This window comes from Vombatus ursinus, unplaced genomic scaffold (assembly GCF_900497805.2).
Source record: "Vombatus ursinus unplaced genomic scaffold, bare-nosed wombat genome assembly UNPS02011649.1, whole genome shotgun sequence".
Taxonomy (NCBI): Eukaryota; Metazoa; Chordata; class Mammalia; order Diprotodontia; family Vombatidae; genus Vombatus; species Vombatus ursinus.
In genome coordinates, this window is record NW_020951427.1 from 696,217 (window position 1) to 708,879 (window position 12,663).

Below are 12,663 nucleotides of genomic sequence, written 5' to 3' on the forward strand. Positions count from 1 at the left end.
CTCCTATTGGTTATAATTCTTTACAACATGACTAATGTGGAAAAAAAGTATCCATCTAAAATCAAAAGCAAGCATCACATGCAATGGTGATAGATACACTTGAACCTTTCCCATTACATATAGCAGTAAAGCAAGGATATTCAATCTCCCCACTATTATTTTTTATAGTTCTGGAAATGTTAGCAATAGCACTAAAAGAAATTTCAAGCGTAAAGATAAGTAAAGATGAGATAAAATCATTTGTATTTTTTTATATGATAGTACACTGGGAAAATCCTAGGGAATCACCAAAAATGCTATGATACAATAGGTTCAATAAAGTTGCAAGCTGCAAAACAAACCCTCAACAATCAACTGTATGTTACGTAACAATAACCAAATCCATGAGGCAATAATAAAAAGAGAAATCTTATTCCAAATAACTCTAAAATGCATAAAGTATCTAGGAATCTATCTACCAAAACACACAAAAGATTTGTATAGATTCAATTACAATGTATTTTTTAAAACAAGAAAGAACAACTTACATAGCTGGAAGAATATTCAGTGCTCATGGATAGGCCACGCCAATTTAATAAAAATGACAATACTACCAAAGTTAATTTACACTTTGAATGCTATGTCAATCAAATTATCAAATGGATACTTTATAGAACTTAATAAGATAACTAACAAAATTCATTTTGAAAAAATGAGATCTAGAAGATAAAGGGAAATGATGAAGAGGTAGGGATGAAGAGGGAATAACACTTACAGACCTCAAATTGTATCACAAAGCAGCAATGAACAAAACGATCTGGTACAGGTTAAGAGAGGTAGATCAATGGAAGAGACAAGGAGAATCAGCAACAGTGAAATTGAATAACTCAGAATTCAACAAAACAGAAAATTTCATAAAAATTGACGGGAAAACTGGAAAGCAGTCTGGTAGAAATTAAGCTTATTTAGACCAACATTTCATGACAAAAGTGTCAAACTCAAAGAAAGTGAGGTCACTAAGCTCTACATAAGAACTTTGCAGACCACAAATCGACTTACACCACCACATATTAACATTTTCTGTATTTTACTGGTATTTTTATTTATTTTGTTAAATATTTCCCAATTTATGCTATATTTCACAGTATATTACAAATGCATATCTGATGTGAATATTAAAGATCATACCACAAAAAATTAGAAGAGAAGCAGATCATCTCTCTCTCAGAGCTATGGGTAAGAGATGTATTCTTAACCAAACAAGAGATAAAGGCAGTTACAGAGAATAAAATCTATAACTTCGATTACATGAAACTGAAAAGTTTATTTCTGCACAGAAACATTAATGTACCTAAGGCTAAGAAAGTGGTTGAATGGGGAAAAAAAAAATCTTCCTATCAAATTTCTCAGATGAGGGTTTGGTGTCTAATATATAAATTCCCCAGACTCCTCTCTATCACCTCCCACCTATTTGCTGCCAAGGCCTGTTGATTTCATCTTCACAAATTCTCTCAAATATACTAACTTCTCCACTCTGACACTGCCACTACTCTCCTGCAGGCCCCCATCTTCTCATACCTGGATTTTTACAGTCTGCCTGCCCCATGTTTCTCCTCACTCCAGTCCATCCTGGATTCGGTCTACAAAATAATTTTCCTAAATCGCAGGTCCAACCATGTCACTTCCTTACTCACTAAACTCCAATGGATCCAGCTTCAGGATCAAATACAAAATCTCTGTTTAAAGCCTTTATAACCTAGCCCAGGGGTGGGGAACCTGCGGCCTCGAGGCCACATATGGTCCTCCAGATCCAAGTGTGGCCCTTTGATTGAATCCAAACTTCACAGAACAAATCCTCTTAATAAAAAGACTGTTCTTCAGAACTTGGACTCGGTCAAAAGGATACACCTGAGGATCTGGAAGGCCATATGAGGCCTCAAGGCCCCAGGTTCCTCACCCTGACCTAGCCCTCCCTCTTCCCACCCTTAGCTTTCCTATCTTCTTACACCTTACATCCCTCCCCATACTCTTCAGTTCCAAGACACTGGTCTCCATACTACTCCTGAACACTCGATCTCTCTGCTTTGAGCATTTACTCTGGCTGTCTCCATGTCTGGAATCAGCTCTTTTCTCACCTCCATCTCCTGGCTTCAAATCCCAACCTAAACCACATCTTCTACAGGAAACCTCAGCCATTCCTCTTGATTTTTCCCCTCCACCAATTATCTTCTGTTCACAGCATATTTGTACATGGTTCTTTGTTCACTGTCTCCCCAATCAGATTATAAGCTCTTCCAGAGTATGGACTCCTTTGCCTTTCTTTATATCACCGGTGCTTACTTAGCACACATCAGGGTACTCAATAAATACTGACTGACTGACCACTATAGCAGAAGTAACTTGAGAAAACCATTTAAAATTTGCAGAAAGATACTGGAAGATTACATCAATATCTAGCTGACAGATGCAGAAAAAACTAACTGCCCAATCAAAGGCGGCAGCAACAACAACAACAAAAAAGGAAGTAAATGGAAAGAAATCTGGAAAATAAAAGCTTGTCAGAAATTCTGGATTTCCTTAATCTGCAATTGAAAGCAAAAGTTTAAGAAAAAGGTTTAGACAACACAGAGTCAAAGAGGTAGGGGAAAAAAATCAATACCCATGAATATTTTTCACACAAAGACTTGAGAAGGAAAGAAATGAGACAAAAAAGGATCTCCAAAGGAGACAAATGCAGAAAATGTACGCTCTATAGCTAAAAAAAGTCCAATACAATGAAAATAGAATCAGAATCAAAGTGGAAAGTTTGTGTAGTGTTAATATAATGAAAAACTGAACTAATGTCAAAGAGGTGGCAAACTTCTTTGTAAAACTGGAAAGCAGTGTGATAGATAAAACATATAATTATTGGAGCACACACTTGGCATGGCACCAGCAAATTACTTTATAACCTTCCTCTCAGACAAGTCTGACTTCACCCTTTCTGAACATAAGGCATCATAGGTCTACTCCAAAAAATTAAAAATACTAGCAAACCTTCCAATTATATGTTCTGTGCCTTATACAAAACACTAGATTTTATATTAACAACAACAATACATAGGTATCTTAAATAAAATAACATATTGGCCAAAGAACAAAAAAGTTCCAGGAGTATAAAAAGCAACTTATTATCAATTTAGTAATTATCATACAAGCTGCCAAAAAGTACTCTAACATTTATACTGCTAGAGTTGATTATTACAAAACTTTCTGTTCAATTCTGAACTCATGGCTTCCTTCTGTCCAGCAAATATACAAAACAGACTCAAGGATAGTAAAAATACTGGAGGGTTTGCTGCCCTCATAGACAAAGTGTTCTTTATTTAAAACATGCAGCCAACATAAGAGGGTCAAAAATCAACTGACATAATAATCAATTATGGTTTTGCCTAGATCCATTATCATCTCTCTTAAGTAACTAAATATGGCTCCCTAATTATAGGAGGTGAATGAAAACATCTCACTAATTATTGGAAGGCATCAAGTTATATAGATAGATCAAAATGCACATTAAGTAGCTCCTTCATCTCACGGAATCTTCTCCAATGGCAGAAAAAGGTCTCGTGGATGCCGTGTGAGATTCTCAACATATGCTAAGGAAAAATAGAGGCTACAGACTTTAAGCTTGAAATTAGTGCCAATGGATGGTGATACCTAAAAATGCCTATTCTCCTTCAGCAGACCCTTCAAGATAAGAATTCTCTAAACATATTCAGACACAGACTAGCATTAGGAAATCAAATGTGATGCAATCAGTCTTACTGTCCATTTTTAGAAAGTATCTTACCAAAAAAATTATGAAACATGAGGGCCATCACCCTAACACAACTCTAAAGACTTTCACACCAAAAATGAGGGAGAAGATTCATAGGCGTTGTTAAATATCTGATAACAGGTCAAAAACCAAAGCAAATAAAAACCAACCAAAAAAACCCCAAAAAAACCAACAAACCCAGAAATACTTTTGGAACAGACATCAACAGTTACAGATGTTGACAAAGTATACACTACTAGACTTCATGAATGTAACCAGAAATGGTTTTCAATCAAGATGGAATCTATGAAACAGCTGAAATTCAAGAATGGAATCAAAAGTGCCTCCATGGATGACATCTACATTAACTTAACCAAAAATATGTTGGCAAAGAATTATAGGACAAATGGCTGAGTCATTAGGATTTAACTGTGGAAACTGAGGGCTTTATAATGGCAACTCAGGTCCAGGTCACTATCAACAGAAATTATAGAAGGGTCATCTTTAAGGAGTCCAAACTTAGGAATTAATGCAGATTTGCATTTGTAGTTCTGCCTGCTATCAACACCACAGAACAAGATGCCCCTTCCAGGATAAACTTATCAATTCTTCATCACCAGGATGCTAAGCTCAAATACCACCTCTCTCAGCCTCTTTCCCTCTCTGAAGGGAGGGGTGGAGAAGTAAACTTCTTCCAAAGTCTTCCTTTATAGAGGCAGAAAGGCCTAATGGCACTTTGGTGTCTCCTATTACTCCACCCCCATTCCTCACCACAGCCCCACCAGGTGACCACCTCCGTACCCCCAAATCTCGTGTGTGGTCTTCTCCCATTGGATTATAATCAATCAACATTTATTAAGTGGCTACTACTGCTGGGCATGGGTGTTCATAGCTGAGAATACATAAAGAAGCCCTTAGCAGGTGACTAAATAAGTGTTTATTGTACTGATTAGAATTGAACTATGCAAAAATGTGCCACACATCATTGAAGACAATACAAATATAGCACCTAAGACATGACCTAGTGCCAAAAATCATACATGAGAAATTCATTATCCTTCATGAACAGAAGACAAATACTGCAAATATAGACTTCAAAATATCCTGGAAAACTCTAAACAGCAAAATGTATCATCACCTGACCATTACCACAGATTAAACTATTAGCCACAATTACCTAGACAAACAAAAACATTTTAACCCTAATTTCCAAGTTAGGGTACTAAAAGATTAGGAAATACTTAGCAGAGATCAAGATGAGATACATGCTATCTATGATGTTCTGTTTACTAATGAAGTTGTACTAAGGATGCTTTCAGTGAGCCTACATGATAAAGATATCCTAATATTTTTATTCAATATTCAACTATAAAATGCAGTTAATTTTATCTACCTGTGCAATAGATTATAGAACAACAGATATCAAAGAACAGCAGCAGGATAGCAACTTGTTTTATCCCTGTCCCCTAGAGTAAAAAAATGAAACAAGATGACAAACAATGTTGTAGTGGATAAACAGTGACCTTAGTATCAGGAAGACCTAGGTTTCAATTCCACCTGTGACACATACGGCTGGGTGACCCTACTTTTTCTCTCTATATATCCCAGACAGCCCTCTCTAAGCACCAATTTGTACTGGTAGGAATTTTCTCACCAAGAATTCAAATCCACCATACCAATGAAGAAATATGTACTGTCCAAAATCATTATTACTGATAATAAATATTGCCCATAAACATCTGGGCTCAATAATTAAAAAAATTTTTTTTGATAGATACCATAACCCCAAGAGTCACAACCACTAAAATACAAAGAATGAAAAGCTTTCACAACAGACACCAAGGAAGTAAAAGCCAAAGGGAAGTAGAATAAGATGCACCACATTCTCATCATCCTGACTTTTACCGAAGCTGTCCTGAAGATGTTTTTGTTGAGTCTAGAGAAAATGATTTTATATCCCTGGACTCTTTCTCAATTAACTTATCCTAGCTGCTCAAACTACTCACAATTTAGATATGATGGATTTTATTTTACATGTTGTCTCTCTCATGTAGAGTATATAAGTTCTATGACAGTAGAAACTGTCGATTTTTTTGACCCACAGTATTTCATAAGTGTTTCCATTCATTCAATTATAAAAAGCAGTCATTTTATACATTTGCACAATTGTTCACAGAACACCAAACATGAAACAATAGCTGAAAAATGACTTTCCTCCAGCCCATTCCTATCTGAACCCTACTGAAAAAGAAAAAGAAGAGAATGTTAATAACAGAAAAATGTCATTCAACAACTGAGTACCTACTTTCTGCAAAGCACTGTGCTGGGGTTACCTTAAGTAAAAAAAAAAGTATTTAGAAAAGTAATATGCTCAAGAACCTTGCATTCTGAGGGATTACAATATGTATGTAAGTATATTAAAGTAGTACAAAGCAATTTCAGGAGTACTAATAATTTGAAGAATCTAGAAAAAATTTGTACTAGAGAGGGTACCTGAGCTTTGCATTTAGTAAGCTACAGATTCTACAAGGTAGACACACAGATATTCATGGATCAGGTTCAATTTCTACCAAAGTAGAACTCTGTCCCCACTGAAATCTTAATTTGGGAAAGTCACTAAACTTAGTGATTGAAAATAAGTGAATATGTGATTTTAAAGTGTCCCTAGATGCCCTGAGAACACACTCAAGGTAACAATGCATATTAGTTACAGGACAGCTTTTACTCCACAAGAAAATGACTCACCCCAGAAGGAAGGTAAATTTTTCCATTAGATCTGCATAGGTTGAATAACCACCTCATCATGGTAATAGTGGAGGAGGGAAAATCACATGTATTACTCTAATATGGCTTAGATTCTTACTTTGAGGGTCACATGTTATTTTTTCCCATTTTACAGATTAGGTGACTAGGGTTCAGAGGTTAAATAACTGACCCAAAGTCACAATATCAGAGCTGAGACACAAACCTAGGTCTTTAGTGATGCCACGTTCTGTGTTCTATTCTAGCTCACTAAAACTCTGCCAGGGTCCATAAGCTATAACATAAATACCAGCAATGCCACCAGAACTGCAGAATCTATTGCTATTCCACTTCAGCCTGAATGTCTTCCTTTATTTAAATGAAAGGGAGGGATGATGGAGGGAGAAGGAATTGATATAATCATCTTTGGTAGTCAATCACATTTATAAATGTTAGCTAGTATTATTAACTATTTCACTACTAACAATGTACTAGTCTCGACATGGAGAGTCCTCCCACAGGTAATCAAATGAGCCTATATCCCTTTGCCTTAATTCACAGTAGCCCTTTACTTACCTCTTCTATTGTTCTTGTTTTCTAAGGAGTATGCTTCTGATACTGCTTCAGTATAACAAGATTTTCACAAAAAAAGGTCATTACAATGACTTCTTTTACAATCATATTTTAATGAGTAAGATTCTTTCAAAATTTGCCTTCCATAAGATGATTTTTTAAATGTATTTGAGGATAAAATATTTAGTATGCCACTGTTAAAAGCAGTAAATGCTAAATTCAATAACAATAGCTAACATGTACAAATCGCTCTTAAGATTTGCAAAGTGCTATACATATAATAAGCTATTTAATTTGCTATAGCTAGCTTTCACATGTACCTAGGTCACCTAGAAGTATGTCTGTGTATAGCTACTATATACATGCAAGCAATTATATTTACATAATACAAACACAGAATATGAAAAACCTTTTCAAATTAAAGCTTTTCTCCAATTTATTTTCATTGTTAAAACAGCCTCCTAATTGATCTCCCTGCATTCAACCTCCCCCTGCTCTAATCCATTTGCCAAACCTGATATTTTCCAAGTCCCACCATGTTATTCCTCTGCTCAAGAATCTCCATTGGCTCCCTCTAGTCTCATGGATAAAATACAAATTCCTCTTTCCTGGCTATTAAAATCCTTCACAATCTACTTCCAGTTTACTTTTTCATGCTTATCGACCGCACTCTCTAACGTAGAGAAGTAGCTTTCCTGATGTCCCCCCAACTCAACACTGCATCTCTGCTCGCTGACTTGGAAAAGGTGCACTCCATGCCAAGAATGCCCTTCCTTCTCCACCATCACTTCAAAATCCCTAGCATCCTTTAAGGCTCAGCTGTAGTTCTACCTTCTACAGGAAGCCTATCCCAATTCCTGCCCAGTTCCTTAGGCATCCCCTAAAATGACTTTCTACTTGGTAAATACTATGTATTTACTTTTACATGTACATATTGTTTTCCTTGGCTCCCCAAAATAAGACTATTCTTCCTTAAGATCAGAAGCTGCTTCAGTTTATGTCTCTGGTCCTTGGTTGGTTGCCTCATCTGTAAAATGGGAGAGGAGGCAGAAGGGAGAATTGATTAAACAGATCTCTAAGGCCTATTCCAAAACCAGATCAAAACAAGAACAGGAGTAGGTGGCCCTAAGAAATAAAATTCATAAACAGATGAAAATTCTTGCTCACATAGATCTTAAAGATGGTAAAGCCAATCTTGAAAAACAATGTTCAATTGGGAAAATGTTACTGGACATTTTAAAAGTTAATTTCCTATGCTTAGCACCATTATATTCCATTACCTTAAGAAGCTCTATTGAACACTACAGAAAAAGAAACATTTAAACTGAAGCAAGCGTTCCAGTACCTTTAGAGTTCTGAATGTTTTAAGTTCAATAAATTTTTACTCAAAAAATGAATGCAACAAATGAAAAATTTTAAAACCAGACTAAAAAAATTTAATTTTACTGGCTGAAAAGAGAATGAACGAACGAAGAAAAGAATCTATCAAAATATCTAACACTTTTAGTGTGAGATTTTCTGGGCAAAACTGTAGTTTGCTGCAGTTTGTAAGCATCAGAACATTAATTTTAAGGTGTAAAATTTGTAGCATTTCAGAAAGTTAAGTGAGGATGACTGCAATTTCTCTCAAATTCCCTATTTCTATATCATTATCTTCAAAGGTCCTCCTGCCTTCAAAGGCAATCTATTCCAAGAGGTTTTTAAAAGTTACACTATTATTCATAAATGAATGAAATTTTTTTTTTTTATCAAATGCCAATTATGTACAAATCATCAATGTCATACTCTGGCCTTCAATACATCCCCTAAATCAGCCAAAGCTTTTGTGATAAAAATAAGAATGAAATTGTGCTTCCAATCTAAAGTGTAAAAAGTATGACTGCATCAACTCCAAACCAAAACTTTACCATTTTAATCCCACCACCTCCAAAGCAATTAAACATTCCATTAAATTCCCTCCCTGCAACAGAGTACTTGCAAAGGTCTATACCCCTGCTGCAGAACCAAGAATCATCTTCAGAATTTACTGTAACACAAGCAGGAGGAAAAAGGCACAAAAGTTTATCCAAACATATACACATATGTATGCATTATGTATACCCCATAAGTATATACACACGTGTGTACATAAACACACATGCATATATACACATGAACATAAGTTACTGTGTTTTATATAAAATACTTTACTCTCTACAAAAATAAAACCTTATGCTAATATGTTATTTACACTAATGCTATTACAAATCACATACAGGATGTCACAAAAGTCTTGGTGCAATTTTAGGCACTTTTGAAATGTCCTGTACATTGTATGTACTATATGACAATATCTGACATAAAATAAAGGCTTAATGGTGTACCTGAATATGCTTTAAAGTGCACTAACACTTTTGGGAAAGCCTTTCTGTTAAATATAACATATGAGTAACATAACAAACAGCTTTAAAATGTCCTGTAGAAAATAGAAACTTAATAATGCATTTCAATAAGCTTAAAACGCACTAAAACTCTGGGTATCCCCTGCTGATGTATACACCTCTACCTATAGCCGGACGAGTGTTTTCATAGTCTTCCTAAACCTCTGGAACCATCGCTCCAGGCCTTGCACTGGAGAAAGGGCGCGGAAAATCGGGCTCTGGGGTCCCCACCTGACCCCAATAACTCCGCCAAGGCCCCTCTGGCTGCCCGCCCCCTCCCCCCCCGCCGCCGGCTTCGGGGAATCCCGAGGGGTCACTCTTTACCTTCCGCGTGGCCGGAGGCGCCCAGAGCAGGTCACCCGTCCCAGGGCCCCAGAGTCCGGCGGAGGCGCCGACTAGCCCAGCTCGAGCGGGACCCCGCAGCCTCAGTGTCCCCGGCGGGCAGGGGGCAGCCATTCCCTTCTTCCCTCTGCCCTGGGAGGGGCGAGGGGCGCTGGGAGGACGGCCGAAAGGAACGATTATTATCCGGTAATACTAAACTCCAGGGAATCACGCCAAGGAAAAGGGCGGCCGACGGGGGGCAGGCGACGGAGAGCACCCGAGGACCCCCGGGAACGGGACGGGACGCGACGCGATCAGGAACCGGAAAGCGAGTGCGGTCTTCCTGCCCACCCTCCTCCTCCTCGCCATCGTCGCCCCCGCGCCCTCACACGCTAAGGCAGCTCAAGGGAGAAGGACGAGGCAGCGGAGCCTGGGGTGGGGAGAGCGCTATCCCCGGAAGGAGGGAGGGGGGGAGTGAAGGGGACGCCCCCCCCAACCGAGGCCAAGCGCTAGGCTCCCCGCCTGGCCCGGCCCTGCCCTTGCGGCGAGCCGAGGCCGAAGGGCAGCGAGCGCACGGCGTGTCCGGGCAGGGCTGCTGCAGCCGCCACCGCCGCTTAGAGGAGAGGGGCCTTCAGCCAGCGCGTAGTTGGATAGCAAAGAGCCGGGGCCTGGGCCGCAGAGGCCACCCGGGGTGACTCAGTACCTGCACTCCCACCCCGCCGCCGCCTTTCTTCCCTTTCCCTCCTCCGCCTCCCTTCCCCCCGCAACACGCACCTACACGAGGCCCCCGGCCCGGCACCTCTCGCTTCCGCGCACCTCTCGCTTCCGCACACCTCTCCCCCCAGCACCCGACCCGGAGAGTCGGGCCCAAGGCCGGCCCAGGGCCCCGGCGGCGCCTGGCCCGACCCGGCCCTACCGGGCGCCGTCTCAGTCGCGGTCACCGTCACTGCGACACCGCGGCTCCGGCCCGGGCCTGCTCCGCTCCTCTGGCCCCAGCCTCGTCCAAGCAGCCGAGACTCACCCGCATCTTCCTCCCGGGCGGAGAAGGCTCTGCCGGCGTCGCCACCTGCCCCGCAAGGTCTCTAACGCGGTTCAGTCCCCGTCCCTCCAAGGTCTGGCCGCGTCCCACACTCCCAGGGGCCGCCCGGACTGGAGCTGCGTGCGACAGACACCCACTCCCTCCTCCCCCCCCCCCCCCCCCCCGCCGCCGCCGCCAGTCCCGCCCACCCCCCTCCTCCTGCCGCCGCCGCGCACCCTCCGCCCGCCCTCTCCGCGCTCCCCGCCGACCGACCCGCCTTGCCCAACACACACCCGGCCGAGGGCGCAATCGCCGCGGACGCCATCGCCGGGGGCCAGGCCCTAGAGACACTCCGGACACCGCCTCCCCGCTGGAGCCCTCGGATTGGAGGTCACCCCCGCGGCTTCCCGGGGACTAAGACCGACCTGCCCCCTAAAATAAACAGCACCCCACCCCTCCCCCGTCCAAGGCTTAACTTCCCTCTACGCGATACTGCCCCTAAAAAAGAGCCGAGTTCCCACGATCTCTCCCTCACGCGACGAGTGCGAACCTTTGGGGCCTCCAGCTGCAGCACAGCAGCAACAGCGGCAGCAGCAGAGCGCATCCGTCCGACTCCAGCCCAAGAGCAGGCGAGTCCTCCAGTTTGCTCCTCCCGGGCCCTCCTCCGTCAACCCGCCCCCCGCCCCATCCTGCCCTCCTCAAGGGAGGCTCAACAGCAGCCCGAGAGCCAGCCGGGAACCAGCGCTCATTAAGCGCCTGCGGGCGCGGGGCACGGCCGCGCTCAGCAGGGAGTCGGGTGTGGGCGTGGGGGTGGGGGTAGCTCCACTTTAGGCTGTCTTGGTGGGGTGTCTGCGTGCTGTCTCCCTCAGACTGGGAGCGCCTCGAGGGCAAGGACTGGGTTTTTGCTTTTATTTGAATCCCTAGTGTCTGGCAGACACACGGTCAGGTCTGGCGCATAATAAATGCTTGTTGATTTAAAGAAGCCAAATGATCTCGCAAATTAAGAGCGGACTTGGGGAAAGCACTCGAAAACAACAGATGCTTTTGTCCTGTGTTCTTGAGGCAGCGTGCACTTCGGCTCTAACCTCACAGTGCTCCTGGCAGTTCTCATGTATTGCCTGGCAGGTGCTGAGCTGCATTGTTGGAGGGAATTTGCTCACCAGGAGTTTCCAATATCAAAGAGATCACAGGGAAAATGCAAATAATTTTTTAAAAAATCCTAGTTCACATTTCCATAGAGTATCAGGACTCTTAAAAACATCCCCATCCTCTAATAGTCATTGTCAAAACCCAAATCACAAAAGTTAAAAGTTTACTACACTTAAGACTTTTGCTCTGAACAGACCTCTTAGATTTGTGATGAAGTTCTCCCAATCATTTATATTTGCTATGTTAAAACTAGAAGTAACAGCCTTAAATCACTGCCTGGTGGAAAGAACACTGACTGAAAGCAGAGGGCTGGGTTCAAATCCCTCCTGGGGCAAGTCACTTCAACACACAAGCCTGTTTCTTCTGCACAATGAGGGGTTGGATTAGGCCCCCTGGGGGCCCTTCAACTCTAGATTTATTATCTGAAATAGGTGGTGTGAGATGTAAAGCCCTGAGTCTGATTTTCATGGATGTCCTGTGGCATGGATCACATTAATTTAAATCACACCTCCACAAGAGCACCCCAAATTCTCCATGCAAAGTGGAAACCATGGATTACAACTGGTAATAAGAAATAGCACTTTAAAAGGAGGTAATTTGGAATTAAATCGTTAGACCTAGAAGGTCACTATTTCAACTCCTTGCATATTTACAAATAAGGAAAC

General features: G+C 41.7%; 1 protein-coding gene across 2 annotated transcripts in view; it reads right to left on the reverse strand.

Moving 5' to 3' along the window:
• The window catches only part of CUL1 (cullin 1), a 113,352-nt gene extending 101,854 nt beyond the window's left edge, over positions 1-11,498 (reverse strand). The window contains exon 1 of one of the 2 annotated variants that reach the window (XM_027856821.1): positions 11,400-11,498. The gene's annotated coding sequence lies outside the window, so the exon portion shown is untranslated. Of the gene's footprint in view, positions 1-10,852; positions 10,994-11,399 lie in introns of those variants that run through there. The other variant, XM_027856820.1, reaches the window with a different exon arrangement.
• Between the last annotated feature and the right edge of the window lie 1,165 nt (positions 11,499-12,663).